Raw genomic sequence first — 20,379 nt, 5'->3', positions numbered from 1 at the left:
GTCACTTAAAAAAAGAAGATTTTGTCGAAATCCGAAAATTGATTGAAATGTTGAAGAGATAACGACGCCGGCCTCAGTACCGACATTCTGTGTTTACTCCGCGTCTGTCCCCATCACCTAGAGATTTATCGCATCACCTAACGTCTCCGAGCAGAGTGTTCCAGGAAAGCGTCAGAGGGTCCTCCGGTATAATTGGAAAACATGTGAAAAACAAAACTACTCTTTGTATAAACACATCAATATTTATTTTCCAGGCAATGGGCGAGTGATAGGTCCTTTCCAGGAATATTAACGGTCACACTTAAACAACACACCGGGAATTTGTGCAGTTCGGCAGGAAGTTAACAGCGATAATATAATGAGGATTTATACACCATTTCCTTCTATCTGTAATAGGTATGGGTATACGAATGATACGGTTACCCGTCAATTATCAAAACACACAAGCTTGTTACAATGACTGAGTTTCATTATATTTCCCCTATATACATGTACTAAGCAGTATTACTATGAAGAACCTACGCCGATCTAGCTTCATGTAACAGTTTGTATTTTTATATCATATGAAAGATATAAACAAAATCTATAGAAGTGTATTATTTCACACCAGTGAAACTTTTATGTGAATTAAATCAGTAAAAATACCGAATACTTGCTACCGTATAAAGTTACCTATCAGAGGGTATAACACATTTGAACCGCAAGCAGGCTTTGGGAAAGCTATCCCGAAACGTCAATATTCAAGTCTACTGCACCACTACTGGTTCTAACTACATGATCGGGGGGAACTCGAAACTCCTTTCTTCAAAGCAAATGATCGACACGAATAAATAGATAATAAAAAACAACTATTGTCAACTGTGCAAGTGAGAGTGATGGGATACAACTTACAAGTTGATTGACTTTGTTGGTGGTTTTCAGTTCCAAACATTTGTTATAGCCTTGTTGCTCAAATGAATGTATTCTGACATTATTTACATGAAATAGTATTTAGAACATATATATCTTAAAGATTGAAAGTAACGTAAATAAAGGTTTTAGGGGCGTCTTTCACCTTCTGCCACAGTTTTACATCTATTCCGGAACAGTTTAGAAATGAATTGCATCACTCTGACCTTACACGTACCGCTGCAGGGGCGAATCATTTTTTTGTGCGGCATTGAATTACCAGATATTTATATATATGCTGCCTTACCTAATATCTCTATTGAATACAATACTTGGTCTTGACATATATCGTTTTATGTACTGGTGTTCCTACATGTTTACATTTTTGCCCCGGTTGTGAGACGTCTGTCACAGTGACACTATCTTTAAGTGATCCCGGCTTTGTCAGTAACATTATAACAGTAGTAACTGGAGGCGACTGTTTAACTAAAAATAACATTTTTTTTTGTATTTATTACCGTGACTTGTCAACAAAATATGTATGGTATGCATTATAAATTTAGGAAAAGAAGTGTTATGTTCATCAATCAACTGCAAAACAAATTATTTTTTTGGTTTGTTTTTGTTTGATTGATTGCTTTTAAGATACTTTGATCGACGTATAAGAAATGACCCAAACGCGTGTTTGACCTGATCTCAAACAATGAAATATGTTTATTTGTCGAATTTATATTAACTTGATAATCTCATATTTGAAAAACGTATAATTAATTAATATTTCCATTGCTATTATTCTACAACCGCTGTTTTTGTTTGTAGTCCCCTTTACCTTTACAGATAATGACAAGGTTACGTAAACTTTAAACTTGTCTGTGGTCATAGCGCTACTTCTTTTTGATAGGTATCAATATTTCTGTAAATATTAATAGAATCTATCGCTACTGGTTGAGATTTCTCTATCTTACACAACCAGTAGCGATTGATTATTTTTCTCCCATATCTAACAGTATTTTAATGTGAAATAAAGGTAAACATGGACCCAAAACACATACAGGCAATTTGTTGATGGATTGTTGACGTGACGTCATTGTATTGTTGAAGTGACGTCATGCCATTGTTATGAATAGGGGAATCCCCCCGTCTCAACCCTAGGGCGGAGACAGATAAATCTAGCACCGGCAAAACGGGAGATAAATCTGTCAGGTGTGGGAGAAAGCAAAATATCAAGCCCCTTCTCGAAAAGTGATTCAGACTAACTAACAGTTAATTATACTGCTCCAGATACCATGATTTCTGTGATAGTTGTCGACGGCTGACACACAAACATAAAGATTAATGAAGTCTGATTGCATGCTGGTGATACTTTATAAAGGTATCGGTAAGAAATATTTAATATCCTTGAGTAATATGAAGGCAGATGTGTTTTGATTAACATTGATAATGTGTTGTTTCGCCGGTAACGCTTTGATTGTATTACATGTCAAGTATCGTCGGGTTAAAAAATGTTCTCCATTCCGGAACTCCTCTTTTTTTTCTTGTATTTTTTCACCTACCTACCTACTTACCCATAAAAAATTGTTACAAATACTACAGAAAATTATAGCATTGTCATAAGTTCGTTTTAAAGATAGTAGGAAGTGCTTTGAAGATTGTCTACTGTACATGTAGCTATACATTTATTGTCTTATCTCATTTCTTATATGTTTTAATTCTATTCTATATTTTTGCTGCATCTTATTTGTATTTTAATTCCATATTTTCTAAAAAAAGATTTTTTTAAAAACTTGATAAATTTTGTTAATTGATTTCGGTATCATTTTTAATTCACACTACAATAGTGTATATATTCTGTCAATTTTTATTCTTTGCTATATTAGCATTGTATGTATATTCCACTTCATAGTGTTTTAATACTAAGTCCTAAGTAATTATTAACTATGTCTTTTATTTGCCTATTCTGAATACTACTTATCTGTGATCACATTTAATGCTCTTCATATATTAACACCATTTTTATATATATATCCCGGGGGCCTTTGTAGACAGGGGACTCCCACTCACTTAGAAACCTGGGATATGTATACTTTTTCTGTGATGATTATTACTGTTTTATTATAAATATATGTGATTATCTCCCTTTACTTGTAATTTAATATGTTATTGTTATTTTTACATATGTTTGTCGCAATAATAGCTCTCAAGAGCTAATGTTCATTGTTTACCTGTATGCGACGTTAAATAAAGTTTCTTGTATCTTGTATCTTGTTCACCGGAAAATAATGTAGTCTGACGTTGCCACAACATTGTTTGTACTCACAATAACCACCTAATAGCTTCACTTGTTATGATGAAAACACCGTCCTACGTCACATTACCGTTTATCTTATTGAGTGGCAAACAGGAATTTTGAAAACAAATTATTCAATAATTTTGAGACCTATCACAATCAGAGAAATCTTCTCCGAGAGGTGAGACTGTACACCAAGATGCAGCCAATGTTAAACGACCTCATGGCTGACCAAGACTGACCGATAAAAAAAACATGAAGCCTCAAACATACCTGCCTAAATACATGACATTTCAGCTGATTAAAAAGCTTTTCAAACATCGACATAAGTCTATAAAAGCGTAACCTATATATAAGTTAACGAAAAAGACGACCGAACACAAACTTCGTCAGTGAAGTGTAGTCTGTAAGTTAACGAAAGTTATCTCCCCTGCACCGTATTGTTCACGATGGTAAAGACAATGTTGCATACGATTTTATGTTTTTAGTCAGACACAAATGACCTGTCATGTTGACATTCCGGAGAATATTTCTACTGGCCGGTTTTATTGCTTTTGTAGGTATGTCCACCTGTTCATTTATGCATGTGTATCGGCTACAGCATACACTGTAAACGTACTTAAATCGGGTGCCAGTGTTCCTATCGGCTTAAACATTGATAAAATATGAATTTGTTCAAGTTATGATTGAAATAGCAACAATTTTGGACCAAACAATTTGCACAAAACAACATTTTGGAAAAAACGGATTTTTACGATTTGCTTGTTAATACAGTCGAATTTAATGGTTACATGTTTTATATTAAATATACCACAGAATTGACATGAGATACAACAGACGTATTGTTTCAATACCAAAAATATGAATCATTTATATGGCATGAATAGAAGAATAAATTACCATTTTATATTACAGCATCATAATTTATACATCAATAATTCAAAATTACCGAAACGAACAGGAATATCGACAAATCATATTAAATCGAGAAATGAGACAAATACAGCCCGCAAGGGTGTTGAGAATAGTTTAATAAAATGAAATAGTGAGAAATTACAAAAGAAAACAAGAAGTAAGAAATATCAATACAAATTTTAATTAATAAAAAATAAGCGAAAAATGCATGGTTGGTATTCAATCAACACAAGCAATTTTGTGTTTAAGCCTTACCTCCCGTTGAGAATCATTTTGTCATTTCATCTGTTTCACTCATCAACACAGTCCTCGGGCTTTTGCATACCGGTAATATAGGTCTACCTTTCCTCACAATGTCAGTGCCCTTGGCCGTTAGCGCAATCGGTTGAACTGTTTCACGTCTTGCTGATAAGTAAAAACCACTGTGATGTGATCCCCTGTAGTCGTCTCAACGACGATGGCCCGTGGACAATAAATAAGTCGACCATAGTACTTGATCTACATTAGGGAGGATTTAAAGTCGTCATCAGGTCAGGTTCTGCGTTCCATCCAGCTTTGTGATATCTCTGTTTGTCATAATTCAAGGCATAGTTACTGTGTATTACATCGTTGGTGACTGACATACATTCCTACTTTTAGCTGTGTATCCGAGGTGATGCAGGAGACTCTTTTCCCGTGTGTGTAAGATACAGCTGTCCAGGGTAAGAAAGGGGTGTAGGAAATTTCTTTCTTGCAAACTAGACCGATATATCCGCATTTCCGGCGCTGCTGGAAAATTCTATCCGACCACCCACGGGTCTGGATAACTTACGCGCGCAGACTGGCGAGATATTTGTAGCGGCCTTTCGGGGTCACACTATTGCTCGTGACGTCATTTTATGACTTTTTGGGTTTAGTCAGAGTCATTGACGTCATTAATAATTGCCATCCGGGCTTCATATGCAAATGAGAAATGTGCGGCTAGTTTACAACTTTTTTACATTATGTAGAAGAGCAGCTGTTTTTACGGGTTTTCGGTAATAAGCAAGAAATAGATAAGGTGATTCAAACCCTCGGTATAAAATGTTGAGCAGAGATCCACGGCAAAGCCTCGGTTCTCCTGCTCAATATTGTATCCCTTGAGTTTGGTTTACCTTATCTATACCTACATCAGGGATGGATTTGATTAATCCTACAAACCATTTGATATTGTCAAAATGGTAGCCGGATTTGTGGTAGTTTGATTTTGTTGTTTTAGTTTGACATCGAGTACAATGTCCTGGATGTGTTGGCACATTGATGTACATCAATTGTGTATTAAACGTTGTGTTTCTGGCAACTAGAGGACGATACATGTGTTCCAATACCCTTATAAACACTATTATCTAATCTACCAGGGAACTATCAATATTATCTACATGTAATAACAAATCGATATGAATATTATCATTACCAACGAGTGCTACTAATAGATTGTGGCTATTTCTTATATCATAATATGGAATGTATGAAAGAAAGCGTTATTTCATATATATACACTTGGTAATATATGACGACCAATTGATGAGTTGGCGTGAAAATATTTTCCTCCTGAGCGATGTTACACGCGCGCTGAGCTGGTATGTAACTTCTCATGCAAAACATGTTTACAGAAACCCATTAGAGGGCCAACATTTATTTGTTGTATCATGTCGAGTCTGCTAAGTAGTGGCTCCTGGGAATGACACGATATTCACGCAAGGGGGCGGTCAATAGAGGTCGAATGGAGAATAAAATTTAATGTGTCATATTTGTCATATAATTTTGTAGTTAAGTGACCATTATTGACTGTTACATTGTATGAAATAACAGAACATGTAGCTGAACAAGGGCAGTCTGTATTATATTAGAATGTAGTTCTCAACATTTACGTTATCCATGGACAAAACATATCAATTAACACGTATATTGAACGTGTACTATATTCTTAAAGAACCGTTTGCATCGATTGCGCTTCATACATGCAAAATAAAAAAAGAGATCGAATGTCCTACATGTTGAAATGTAGATTGTTGTAATATTATTCCACCAAAAAACCCTACAATGTTCTTGACCAAGAACAGTAATAGATTCAATAACAAAAACAGTGTTTATATGAACGTTTTAGTGTAAGATAAATGAACTTTCCGTGTTATGGTCTATAATATATAAGTATCTCGCGTGTACCATTTTTAAACCAAAGGTTATCGTTCTCTGAACGACTAGACAAGATAGATTTAATACTGTTTATTCAAATGGTTCGTGTGTGTGATAAGCGCGCTTAGAGGGTACTTAAAGTTGTTAAGTATTAACATTTCTCACAACAGACAATGCCGGTATTTGGGAGAGTTTAAATCCAGCAGTTATTGAGCATACCTATCCCTGTCGAGGTGAAACCTCTGGTGTAGTCCGGTGAGGAGTTCACTCAATGTGAATTCCCCTGAACGGTAAAGGTAAGTTAACTACTTATATTGTATACTTATATGTTGTGTATGTGTGTGATACATTGACACATTAATATTACCTGTTTCATGAATAGGGTAAGTTTACTTTATAAATTAAATGACAAGTCAATTGAAATTGTCATGCATTATTTTTCGACTGTGTTTTCTAAAAAATATCATGTACCCAATTTTATTGATTAATGATATACTGAGTTTTTGAATATGTTATCTTTTTCCTGTCTATTAAAATTTGAAAAACGTGAGTTGTGTTTAAATGTTACGGCGTTAGAAACAAAGTGGAGGTTTAACTATATACTATAGGTATATTCGGTATGATGATTGTATCCATGTAGCTTTTAGTATCGAATGAGATAGATTCAAACTTTCCAAGATTCAGTATGATATATATACATTTAAACTTTACATATTGTGCTACAAGGACAATAGAAATTAATTCCCATTATGGAAGCCAGTAGAGAATGTTGTAAAAAGTCACTAAATCGAGGACTTGGATTTAAGTTATTTGGAATGTTTCAAGGAATGACATACAGAGAGATGAAGGCAATAATCAAACTAGATACAGTAGGGCACACCGAATGAACTCCCTGTTTATATATTGATTATAAAGTAAATGAGTCCGAACTTATGTCGTTATACCCTGTACAAGAATCATGTCATACATCTTTATCTACCCACAGATCGATACCACTCTGTAGTAGGTGCGAGACGATCAGGTGTAGTGGTCAAGATACTTATGTATCGATCTGTACATAGTTTTATTGTATATCGATGTGGATGAACACAGGTGTCGGTTTAATGTTTATGCACTGCCTAACTTATGCAAATTATCTTAAAAGTTTTTTCAGATATACTATTATTTATGGATGTTTGCCATGTAAAGTACATAAATTAGCGCACGTATTCAATTTGAATGAACACGACGGTCGGTTCAACGTTTATGCACTTTTTAACCTATGCAAGTTATCTCAACATTTTGTTCCGATATGATATTATTTTATTTTCGGACATGTACAGCGCCGACGAGGAAGATTTTGTTTTCTTCAAATTTAAGTTTGACCACAGCTTTATTAATTAACAGTAACGCCGCTCTGTGATTGTTGATATCTACTGAAATGGTTTCACACCTGATAGCTCGATGTTTATTTCCTGTGTGATCATTTGATGGAATGCTCTTTTCTACGACACAATACAATATCAATGGTTACAATAATAATAATAATAATAATTTGAGGTTCTTAGGATTTAATCAGGTTGTTATATACGTCTGGTTGGTACCTAGAGAATATATTGTACAGTACTTGCACTTGCCTTTAATATTTGATTTAATTTGTAATTTGGATTATCAATGTTTTGTTTTGTTCAATACAAACAATGTAAGATAAAATGTACTGTTAGTTTGACAACAGCAGTAAATCACGAACCTTTATTGATGTCATTTGTCTTCCTGTTTTATGAAAGTTGAATTGAAAGGGGGAAAAAGGCCCTAATCTTTCATTTTAGTATTCAGTCCATAGTTCAATCTGTACCGAAAGTTCAGTAATGTTAAAAGCGAATCTCCTAATAGTGTCTAACACCAACCTCGTAATAAAAAACAATGTAATGAAAATGTATTAGAGATTACGGCTTTTAAGCTCCGCAATTAGGTACGTAATGTTTACTCAAATTAGTTCTGATGTCTTTATGACGCCATTTTGTGATAGTTAAACAGATGTATTAATACGTAAGTATATATCTGTTTGCTGATCATTTATAATGTTGGCTCTGATAGCTAACGCCATATAAGCATGCAACATATCTTATATATGCAGTATGTTTTGTAATTTCACCATAAACTACATCTTATTGGGATTAAGATTAACCGCGTTTGTACACAATATTAATAAAAGTTAGCACAAAGATAACAAAACCAGTGAATTGGTGTCAACGTTTTCAACATCTGGTCACAAGTCTTAGATAGTATCAATCTTGGCTCCAACTGTTAACTTCTTTGAAAGTGTATTTAGCTCAACGCAACATGTTTATAAATATATAATATATCAGTTCATGCATGTATGAAATGAAATCATTAACAAAATAGACCAATAGAAAAGGTTAACTATGTAGTTGTCACTTAATCTTAGGAGAACCGTGCACTGGCCTTTCTAATGATTAATCCCGCTTGTCCGTTTGAGCAAAAAGATCATTTAAACAAACAATGTACTCAAATGTCAACAACCATAAGAATAACGAACTATACCACCTGTCTGAAGCGTGCAGACACGAATTGATACGTTTCATTAGTACAGGTAAGCTAAATGTTTAAATGACACGAGCTGTGACAATCTTTATAGATCGCTACATAGAGTAGTTTCCAAAGTAGTGTTAGCTTCACAAGATGTCAGATAAATTTATTTATTAATTTCTAATTCAATAGTGTCAAGGTACCAAGCAGTTTTTATACATAAAAAAAAAAATTAAAACATAAATATGAAATAACTGGAACAATTAAACAAATAATGATAATAAAAGCAAATCATCAATAAGTTTGCTTTGCACTATGCGAGAAGGGAACTCAACATATCATAGACCGGTACAATATTAACGAAAATAAAATTGGGTTCCTGTTTAAAACACCTTAGTTTGATTTACTTTGATTCGGCCTCTACTGAAGCAAACTATATGTAAATGCACCTGATTGCTCTGTTATTACTAAAACCACATTTCCTTAATTAAATAAGTTGGTAAAAAGACCAAAATAATAAAACCAGGAAAAATCACACATTTGAGCCCTTCTAATTCAAAGGTTGAAATAGTTCATTATACAATTTCAGAGGTGAATGAATTAAGGTAATCTTTTATCAAATTGTTCTCCACTAGTGATAAAGGCATGGTAATCTAATGTTTATAGCGTGTTCCTCGCGTGCAGAAGGACATATCACATATTCTGATAGATCATGTCATTAGCCAACTATTACATAGACATCTCATGTACATGTACATTTCTCTTCAACCATTGTTGTACCCTTGCATATTTATTTCATGTGCAAGATTGTTGACGCAAAGACTTCGTGTATTTGGTTAACCATATTCATTTTAAGACATTACAACACAGGATAAGTAAAAGTTTGAGAAAACGTGATATTCACATAAAAAGCCTGCAAGATAATGATTAAAAGTTGAAAGGTTCAGAGAACTATAACGCACGACATTAAAAATTGTTAGATTCTATCACAAAGCTATTCATACAATGTATCATTTCTTGGTTCCTTCCGACCTTAGAATCTGTCGAAGTTATTTAAGTTGTGTTTACTATATACATTTATTTGGTAATACATCTGTATGGGTTTGGAACTTAAGGATTTATAAAAGTATGCCCAAACAAGTTGTATTGATCGCCTAGTTTATCATGTTTTGGACAATGTAATCAAGAAATAGGATATTTACAAACTGTTCGTCGCGTGCAGACAACATTGCTGATCAAAATTTACATTAAAATCTATTGATAAACATGTGTTAAATCCTTTCCTATTACAAGCACCAGGCTTTATCGTATACTATCTCCATTGTTGGTCAGAATACTTTAATTAAAGTATCTGTCATCAATATGCATTCAAAAGACAACACACAGACGCCTCTATCATGGACTCATAACAGTCACAATTATGGTGTTTTTATAGGTCAAGGCGACAAGGTCTCGGACGGTGTTACATACTTTATATCAATGATAGGACATGGGTGTCTATTTAATAACATGACAATGGCAGTTGCATAAGTTTAGGTTAAATTTCTTTATTTAATACTAATGAATTGAAATATTAGATTTTAAAAGAACTGACAAAACGTACAGAAATATCGTTATACAAACAAGGTCGTTATACATATTCTTTGTTGTCCCGTAGACTATTTCCTTTGTCTTGTTCGTGTTATTTCTAATTTTGCAGGTTTGGACATACATTTTGCATATAGTAATTTTCACAAATATTTCATCATACGATCCTCGCAAAGATTTATCGGTCATTTTAAAAACATTAAAAATTATTCGAGCTTTAAATTAATGTAATATCGACTTTCGTCTCATTTCAAATATGAACTTTTTAAAAAAATGGACTTTACAGAACGTTTGAAACACCTGATAGCTTAATATTTTCTCCTCTTTTTCGACAGCATTTTAATGTTTTTAAATTAAAAAAGCAACAATAACAAAACAATCAACTAAGAAAAGATGTTCCTTCAATTGATACTACAATCCGAATAGTATTTCATGTTCTACCTGGTTTTTTTTACTGTACACGTTTCCTCAAATCTCCTGATGCTGCTTGAAATCTTAACGCCTGGTGCCAGGTAGCTTTATTACTAAGAAACTTGTATTGAAAACGAAAATATAGGAAATTCAATTGGATACTACACTGTTCCAAACTCTCCTCGACACGTGATGTCATAGGGGAAATATTTGCAATGAGAACACATACAAAAACAAATCATTTTAGAACACGACATCTGAGTACTGCAAGGTATTAGAGGACCTTGGACGGAAATTATCGAATAGAAACAGTCTATACGGAAGTCAAGTGCAGTGGGATTTGTAAGGAGATGCGTCTCGGAAGTTTGGGATTACGCATGTCTGCTCTTTGTGGTTGTAGTAAGTGGCTTGGGGGAAGATTTGGTGGGAAAAATAAAAGGTTTTGGGGATTAATAAAGGGTGGATGGATACTGTTTTTTCTCTCTCTCCTGAACCTTAAGTAAGCTTTTGCACAAACCTTGGTCTGTCTCCATTGTTCATATGCAAAACAAGGACATAGTCATTCAGATCCTCGTCGAGAAAAATTTGAACATTTCAAGTTCGGGAACAAAATGCTGAAGAGGGTGTGACAAAAATACATTACAAAATTACCCATGTAATTGACTGACCGTATCTTACCATGGTTAATGTTCAAAAGCATAACCACTCATTGTTGATCACTGTAACAGCATGAGCTGACCATGGTCGCAGCGATTCAGATAATAATTTCTTGGTTGGTTTGACCTTAGTTATTGTAACTACTGCTGGCCATTAAACGTAAAAAAAACCCAAAAAAAACACACCCTAACACTACTGAAATGGTGAGCATACAATGTAATTATAGACACATGGACAGAAACCGTTTCATTCCCCCCCCCCCCCCCCCCCCGACAACGTCGTTTTGCGGGGGGATAATAAGCAATCTGTAGTCAGTGTATATGGAAAAGCTGCGTATAGACTCGTTCATATCGACTTTAATGACGTCAGCTCTGTAGGTTAAAGATGATAAGGATCCTCGTTCGAGGTTACTGGTTAGAAACAAAGACGCCGCCTAATATATCATGCAGTACCTATGATTGGTATTGTATAGGAGAAATTGGACACCTGGTTTAACGATAAGACATATTTGGTATTTAACCCTGATTTTTTTCTGTCGGAATTTTAGTATTTCTTCTTTGAGAGGTAACTTAATTTTCATATGTCATTGAAGACTGTGTTATTGTCCTCACATTATTAATATTTAAGAACAAAAATTTAAAAAATTCATTAACGATTTGTATTGTCATATTTAAAAAGCTAACCATGCTTCAAAAACACCGATATATAAACCCAGTCATATTTTACATACATCACAGACATTCACATACGTATATAGGTATTCATTGGTTGGTCACAACCAGGAGGATAAACATAGTGAATTTAAAAATCACGATTTAAAAAACAATATTTCAGAATGGAGCGAAGACATTCAAAAATAACAACAGGACAATGAATAGTACTATCACTTCGATCTATCGATCAGATTGATATCCGATATTTTTATATTCAACTTGCAGACACCTGCCTTGTTGTGATTTTACCTGTATTTTATCGGCGTGTGGATATTGTAAAGAGTCAACCTGTTGGATTTGGCAGTGGCATCAAAGGGATATTAACACGGTAGCTGACAGGAAGTCGTACAACGTAATACGTAAGTACCGTATGTAGGTATTATAACAGCTGATCATAACGCACTAAACAGTTATAACAGCTTCAGTGTCTTAATGCTAACTTCTATACGAATCATTATAGCGTAATTGGTTTTCATTTTCATGGAAGGTTTCATTTTAATCACGCAGGTTATCTTTGTGTTAAGGTTTATCACAGAGGCCATATATGAGCAAATTAAATGTATATATCAAAAATGAAGGACATACATTGTAGTTATTAATTATAGGAATTATAAATGCAATGTTCTTGCATGTTCCAAACGTCAGACATGTATCAGTTATGCCAAGTTCCGGTTGGATGTACCAACAATTAGGTGTACTATGAATCATTTTAATTATTGAAATTTTGGTTTATAAAATATTTCGTCAAAATAAGGATATGAAACATGTACCTGTTTCTTTATTACTACAAATTACAACAATACTAGTCATCCACTTCCCTGTGATCTTGTAACGTATTGTTTTTTAGTTTTGTAAGGCGGTTGGCATGGAAATGTACAGGTGCACCCTTATTGACACTATACTGCATAAATACAAAACGTAGAATATATACAGACAACCAGTAGGCACTGCATTATACAAGAACCATTACACTGTATATGATTTGTTCACAGTTGCAAATTGTTTGAAGTCAAAAGCTAGATTCAATATTGAAACGAATTCAATTTTGTATATAGATACGTTCGTTGTTGCATAACTATATAATAAGATGTTTTTATATTTCAATTCGAGCAGAATAAAGGAAATCGTCAATATGCATTTTTAAGAGTTTCTATAAAAGCAGAACGTTATTCTTTATTCTGTGTCTGTTCATTGTTCGACAAGCTTAGATCTCATTGTCAACCAGAGTTCAAAGCAGTCGGCTTGTAAAGTCGCCTTTTATCAGAATGTTGAGCATTGTCAATAACAAGAGTCAAATATAGCCCTGCTACACGATAGACGCTGTAAACGTTTACGTCACTGTAACAATAACGGTTATACTTGTTCGTTAAAAAATATTTTTCTTGAAATATATCTGTTGTTATGTCATCTCAAATATCTATATTTACCCTAACCATACAAGTTTGTGAATATAACATTGACTTCCAAGTGAAATCAAAACTTCCCACAAAGATATGGTTTGTACGTGTTAATCCGTGAGAAATTCGGTATTTGATGGTCACTATCATCCTAAACTGACTTATTTAGGGCCAAAAATCCCGCCGAACTCAAGTTTCATCTAACTCTATTGTCTAAATCGGTTGTTACCTATCCGACCCTACCATTGACTTGAAAATACATCATTTCTAAGGCTATACTCAAAAATTGTCAAATTCTAGCGCCTGATTAGAGCTTATTTATTGAACTGAGCAGCCTTCCCCAATCAACCGTAGTTTTAAAGTTGACAGCGAGTGGGGACAATGGAAATATTGGATCTGAATGAAGTTTTTATATTATCACGTATATTTCAAATATGGGGAACGAAAAACAAAATCTCAATAACGTGTTTATTTCAGGACTCATATAATTGATAAACACCCCGCTGAATATTAATCGTTGTTTAAAATGTATCAAACAATAGTGAATAAGTAACGATTTTATTGAGTCATAATTATCTTATCTGTTAAAATCACATTTTTTTTACATTTAAGAATACATATTTTCCTCTAATCTGTTTTTCCTGTTTTCAGATAAGATAACGGCTGTGTTCTAGAAATGTTCAATACCTTAATTATTTCATTTTTTAAAATCAGGTTTGGTAGATCTCGTGACAATTTTAATATCTGCGTTCTATATTTCTATTCTATGTTATGAAAGAGCTTCCAACCAACCGTTGACCATACGAACCTTTAATCCCTTTAAAAACCCCGGCAATGTAGAGGACATATCCGAAGACAGTCATTCGTGAAATAGGATCTGTTATAATGTTTACCTCCTATACAATGATAACATCGAGGCTTATGGAGTGTGAAATTCATATTTGATGTGTTTGTAGAGTTTAACGTCTCAGTATGAATGGGGAGATGTCCAACGCTTGTATTTACTATAAACGAAATGCTTTTCTATCAATTCACGCCCACAAACATACAGACTATGCGTAAAATTGGGATGTATGTGTTATAAAGGATCCGTGTCTTTCAGTAAAACCTTTAAATTAAAATTGACCGATTTTAGTGTTCAAATGTCACAAATTTACAAATCAAAATTAAACAAAATATTTTATGTGACTTTGGAAAATATTCGTTTAATAACATTTTAGTTGATTATATTAAAAAAATAAGTTCAGGAAAGGCCAGTGAGGAAATGATTTCAAAAATATTAACGGACTAAAAATTGCAGGCGTAAAACGTATGTCAAATTATACTGTTTTTGTTTTTATATAATTTACGTATGTCTAACTACGTTAAACTACAAACACAATACTTATGGAAGTATCATCAAAACCGTGATTCAAACTCAAAACTGATAACAAAGGGAAACTATGAACAAAGGAACGGTTAGAAAGGAAAATAAGACCAGTTCTTCCTGAGATCTACCGCCTATAGTATTCGTCAAGAATGGGAAGATAACCACTTAGTAGACTTTTACCTGACAATTATTGACTTAATAATGTGTTTCGTTTGGTGGTGTAGTAGAGTATGTTTCTATAGAATATTGTGCTTTATCTATCAAAAACAAATTACTACAGAACCAATGAAATTCCTTGTTACAGCAAAACTAAATTTTTGGTTTGGTTTATAATTCAAGTAAGCATTTTTTCTATCTTGATTTTCTTATAATTTCCTTGATTTTCTTATAATTACAAATCTTGATAATCATTTGTCAAACACTGGATTTGTTTTTGTTTTGTTTAAATTAAGATATTAGTCCCGGTATCGACAGAGAACCTGTTAATCCGTTTTACGTGACAAAGGGTGAGTCGCTGAGAGGCGACACACGGAGTGACGACCGTATTATAATTACCAGGATACACAAGTATCACCTAGCTACATGTTCCTACACCGTTAGGTAGGGGGTGTCTTATTTTCATCGATTGTTATGTTGCGAAAACTTCAGTTAATCCTGCTCATTTGTCATACTTAACTTGTATTGAGGCATATCGCAACATGGGTAGGGTCAGGAACACCCGTTGTTTAGCAGTATACGGTGTACATGTTTAGAGTATATAACATGGTGGGGTCCACTGATTGGAGACAACAGTAAGCAGAATATATGATTGGGATATGAGGTAGTATAGGAAACGAGCGCAATAAAAGAAATCATGTTTAGGGCCTATAACAGGAAATAACACTGCATGTACATGTATCAGCTTGTTAATCACTCGTACATGATGCCAGGAAAATATGCCACATTGTGGGTCAGTTGTATATACTGACTGAACGTACACAAATTGAACATTGTATGACAGTTTAACACTAGCGAAATAGGCGTCAATTCTATACTGCCTCAATGTGGAACAACTACATACTACTCAAATTTGCGCATATTGTACCATGTTTCAATCAGCCTCATTTTTATATACATTCGTTATATGCACCCTCCGTACGCTATACCAGTGCGCATATAATAGTGAAATGGCGCAGGATGTACGCTCCAAGACAATACAGCAATTGTGCATGCCTGAATATGTGCTTATTGTACATGTATCTGGTTCAATACGCACTAATCTTTACTCTGCGTCTAATTGCGTACATCGTAACTATTGCCTGAATGTTTAATCAACCGAAACTTGCATCAATATAAGTTTGGAAAATTCTGCCTCCAAATTTTGCTATCGAAACTTATATGGAGGTGAGTAAATAGTAACCTGCCCCTACTAATTTTAATATTTGCAAGGATTAACAAATTACAAAGTACATTTTTTGAATAAACGTTTCCTTACACAATATGAGTTAATACTGAGTAATTTGTCTCTAAGTTTTATGCTGCAGGCAAAGCGCATTTCTGTTCAGTTGGGAGCAAATCAAGGAGGTTAATTGCTTGTCATCAAATAGCAGTTAAATATAATTGCTATGTCATAATTTTTGCGACGGTTCATGATATTGTCAAACAATTATACCATGGACATTTCGGTGTTGATTTCAAGGTAATACTGTACATCATTGTACGGCTGTTAAGTGGTTCACTAACTAGTGTGTTGTATCTGTCGATCTATATCACACATAAAAAACACAATTATCACTCATATCATACCTTCAATTATGGGTGAAACATCTATATTCAATAAGACTTTGATTTATCGCAAATGTAAATTTGGAACCTTGTTAACCAAATACACCTTCTATTGTGTTAGTTTTTTCTTTCAATATGGCCGTTTAACATCAAGGTTAATGATCACTGGTTGTGACGTATGGCACGAGAAGTAAAGATCCCCTACAATGTTTTATAACATCTATGACCTTAGCCTGTATTTAAACCAAGGCAAGTTCTAAAAAGTGTAGTTCTCAATCAAAGTAGCTAATGGGATGGTCTTTTATGTTATTGTCGTATCAGACATACCTATCGGTGAGTTTTTTTAATAAATTATATTTCTTGCTCTTGAATGTAAGTGTATCTCCAAGAAAACAAGACAATTTGTTGTCAGTAAAACAGATATTTGCGTCAAAACTTTGCTGATGCTTACACACAATTTTGTTATGCGATAATATCTATTATTAGACCACTAACTGTTAGGCATGAAACAAAATATTGTACAGGTACTCCTTAAAACTGGAAACCTTCACCATTCATATCGAATAGAAACAATAGACGATTTGCAGTGTTTTAATTTCAGTAGATATACGTATTTGAGTATTAACCCTTTCATCACTGTAGACCATAATGGACTTTACCAGATCAATGCGTAGTAGAGTCTACTAAAGTTATATAGGGATGATAGGGTTAATACATCGGTTTACTGTTCACCTACCTGTTCGTGTTACTGTACAACCCAGTCTTGCTATATCATGTTCCCAATGACACGTGGATCTATGTTAATTCCTCATATTTCCAATGACACATGGGTCTACACTACTAATGAATGATTCCTATTCAATACATAAAGATTTTTATCGTGAGAACAATCTTCAATTACATCTATTCTGGAATACAATAATTATTTCTATTCTGGTTAGTAATTATTATAACTATTTGGTCTTTACAATGACTACATGATTGGAGTTCTCGTATTACAATGGGTGTACGTATATATTTACACATACATTTCTCCAAAGACCTGGAATATGTGGGAGGATGTCTTTACTAGTTGGCCAAAACACCTAACTGTCAAATACAACTTACTTTGGAAACTACACCCCCCCCACAACCCCCCCCCCCCCTTTATTGTAACGTTACATGTGACGTTAACCCTAGAAGGTTTGGGGAATCAATATACAATGTACACGTACCCGCTATATCACAACTGCACGATTATTAGAGACGACAACATTTGCAGTGAAATATCATTGGTACGAACATGTTTCTTCCGGACGTATACCAGGAATAAGCGATTTTCTTAGACATAGAACACGAAATTTAATTGATTAATAAAATTATAAGTTGTAAAGATTTTGCGGACTAATTACTTTCAACAGTACAAAAGTACATTGACAAGGAGGACACGTCATAGACATGTAGCACGTATGCGTAGCTAACTGAAGATTAACTAATTGAATATAACTTGATTCTGAACCAAATATCAACATCATCTACTGTACCTCAAGTTGAGCTCCAACTTAATCTCCTATATACTTAGTAAAGGGAATCGTGATGAAAATTAACCTCCAAAAACTCAAACAAAAAATAAATAAATTTGATAAAAAAAAACTTAAGCTCAAACTTAATCTGCAATAAACTTAATATAGAGACTGATGCTCAACTTTTATTTCCAACATATTTAAGCCCTCACAAATTCAAACGAAATATCTCATAAATTAAATAAAGAGACTTAAACTAAAACTTGATCGACAATAACCTCAATATAGAGACTTATTGATCTTACCAGAACGTAATAGGGAGACTTGAACCTAAATCTAACCACCCGTAAGTTGTATTTAGAGAATTTGAATCGGAGGGAATTTCCCATTAACTTATTATAGAAACTTAAGCTCAAACTTAATTTCTAGTTCAGGTAATATAGATGTATGTTATCCAACTTAAGCCGAATCTCCTTTTAATTGAAAATAGAGACTTAGCTCGGACTCAGAAGTACTAGTGGTATTATGGCCATATCTACATATCCTTGACTTTGACCGTTTTTATCAGTTATCAGTGACATTTCATTTTTTTTAGAAATGGCTTATTGTCAACTATTTAACGCTAGTTATCTACGCCAACAAACGTTGTCATAAAAATAATCTGCGATATATAAATACGTGGTGGTTTTATCGCGGTATCGATATCATTGTACTGGCGATAAGAGCTGTATGTGGCGATCACTGGCCGATTAGTGTATCCCTTTACATGATAAAGCAGACCTTACCCAGATGGTATACACTAATCCTTATACAATACCTTTTTTAATACCGGCACGCGAACTGAGCTTTTATCATATTCGCTGTATTCCATGTATTTTATAAATAAGAAAAAAACATCAACATCGGTATAACATCATTTTTAAATTTATTGTTTTGATTTTTTGAATTTTCCTTGTATTTCATATAAACCACTGTTTTATAGCGCTGGTCGGAACCAGATAACATCAGCTAGCTGTTCTTATTTGTTCAAGATCTTTAAATGTTTTGCCTTGAGATAGAAACAGGAAGATTGATAAATAAACAACCAGAGGACGAACAATTAACTAACAAGGCAATTTTTGCTTTTTGTCTACGTTTTAATGACTCGCGATTTAAATGTCGTGCATTGAAGACAGTGGGACACACAAGGTGCATCTAAGATTAATACAACAGGTGTCAACTTGAGTAGAGTACAATCTGATAACTGAAAGTAAATATATGCAAACATATTCCCGTGTAATCTCTTACCCAATTTAACCCAATTCAAATATAAAATGATATCCTATTAAAGTTATATTTAGTTGAGATGTATTTATCAACATAATCAGAATTTTACGGTCTCATGATCAACTTTTTTTATATCCGTGTCTTGTGAAATACTATCTACATATCATGTATAAACTGGATGTGAACCGACTAATGGGTTTTAGTTTAACGACTTTTATTACCTTTTAGCATATTCTTTGTTATATCAAATACTTTTCCAGTAAATCATTTACGTACGACGGAGTGTATATCGGGTTTGAGGATCACTTAGAGGCGTTCATCTTGGCATAACCCGTAATATCAGTGTTGCTAGAAATCATTGTAGCATTATAGTCATTGGTTATTGCTTATATCGTAAATATTGATGCTTCGTTTTGATTACGACAAAGGTGATATGATGTATTAAAACTTGTATGGTCCTGGACTCGGAAACAGGTCGCCTTTATATTTGTCTGTAACGAGGTGCAGTCTGTACAATCCTACTCAGAAGCATATACTATTCGCGATTCCTATTCTTGACAGCGGCAATGACTTCTATCATACTAAGTTCAATAGTGTAGATCTTCCAAATGTTATGTTCATTAATTATCTTTTCCAAAAGTAGAAAATCTGATAAGCCTTGCATCTAGAATGCCTACGAGATTAGACCATTCACACACAAAATCGAAATGTACCTACATACCATCAGTATGTAAATGCAGAACATGATCACGTGTTTACTTATAATGGACTACCATTGCTGTTGTACTGACACCTGATTCGCTTTCTTTGTCATTAATAGTCTCATGCAGTTAAATGCTTTATTTATTAAATTACTATTGATTTCTGTCGACAATACTATAGTTTTATAGTGTTGTATCGGTATGAAATAAAAAGCGTTGCATCCGGCATCGACCGTATC

The 20,379-nt window shown here is 33.9% G+C and overlaps 1 protein-coding gene across 2 annotated transcripts in view; it reads left to right on the top strand.

Annotated features, from left to right (window-relative positions):
• The first annotated feature begins 12,371 nt into the window (after nt 1–12,371).
• Nucleotides 12,372–20,379, top strand: part of LOC110452805 — a 28,724-nt gene continuing 20,716 nt past the window's right edge. For both annotated transcript variants that reach the window (XM_021501489.1, XM_021501488.1), the window contains exon 1: nt 12,372–12,500. The gene's annotated coding sequence lies outside the window, so the exon portion shown is untranslated. The remainder of the gene's footprint in view (nt 12,501–20,379) is intronic.

Source organism: Mizuhopecten yessoensis, unplaced genomic scaffold (assembly GCF_002113885.1).
Source record: "Mizuhopecten yessoensis strain PY_sf001 unplaced genomic scaffold, ASM211388v2 scaffold6893, whole genome shotgun sequence".
NCBI classification, from domain to species: Eukaryota; Metazoa; Mollusca; class Bivalvia; order Pectinida; family Pectinidae; genus Mizuhopecten; species Mizuhopecten yessoensis.
Note: the sequence above shows the minus strand (reverse complement) of the source record. Positions and strands in the feature narration are given on the sequence as shown.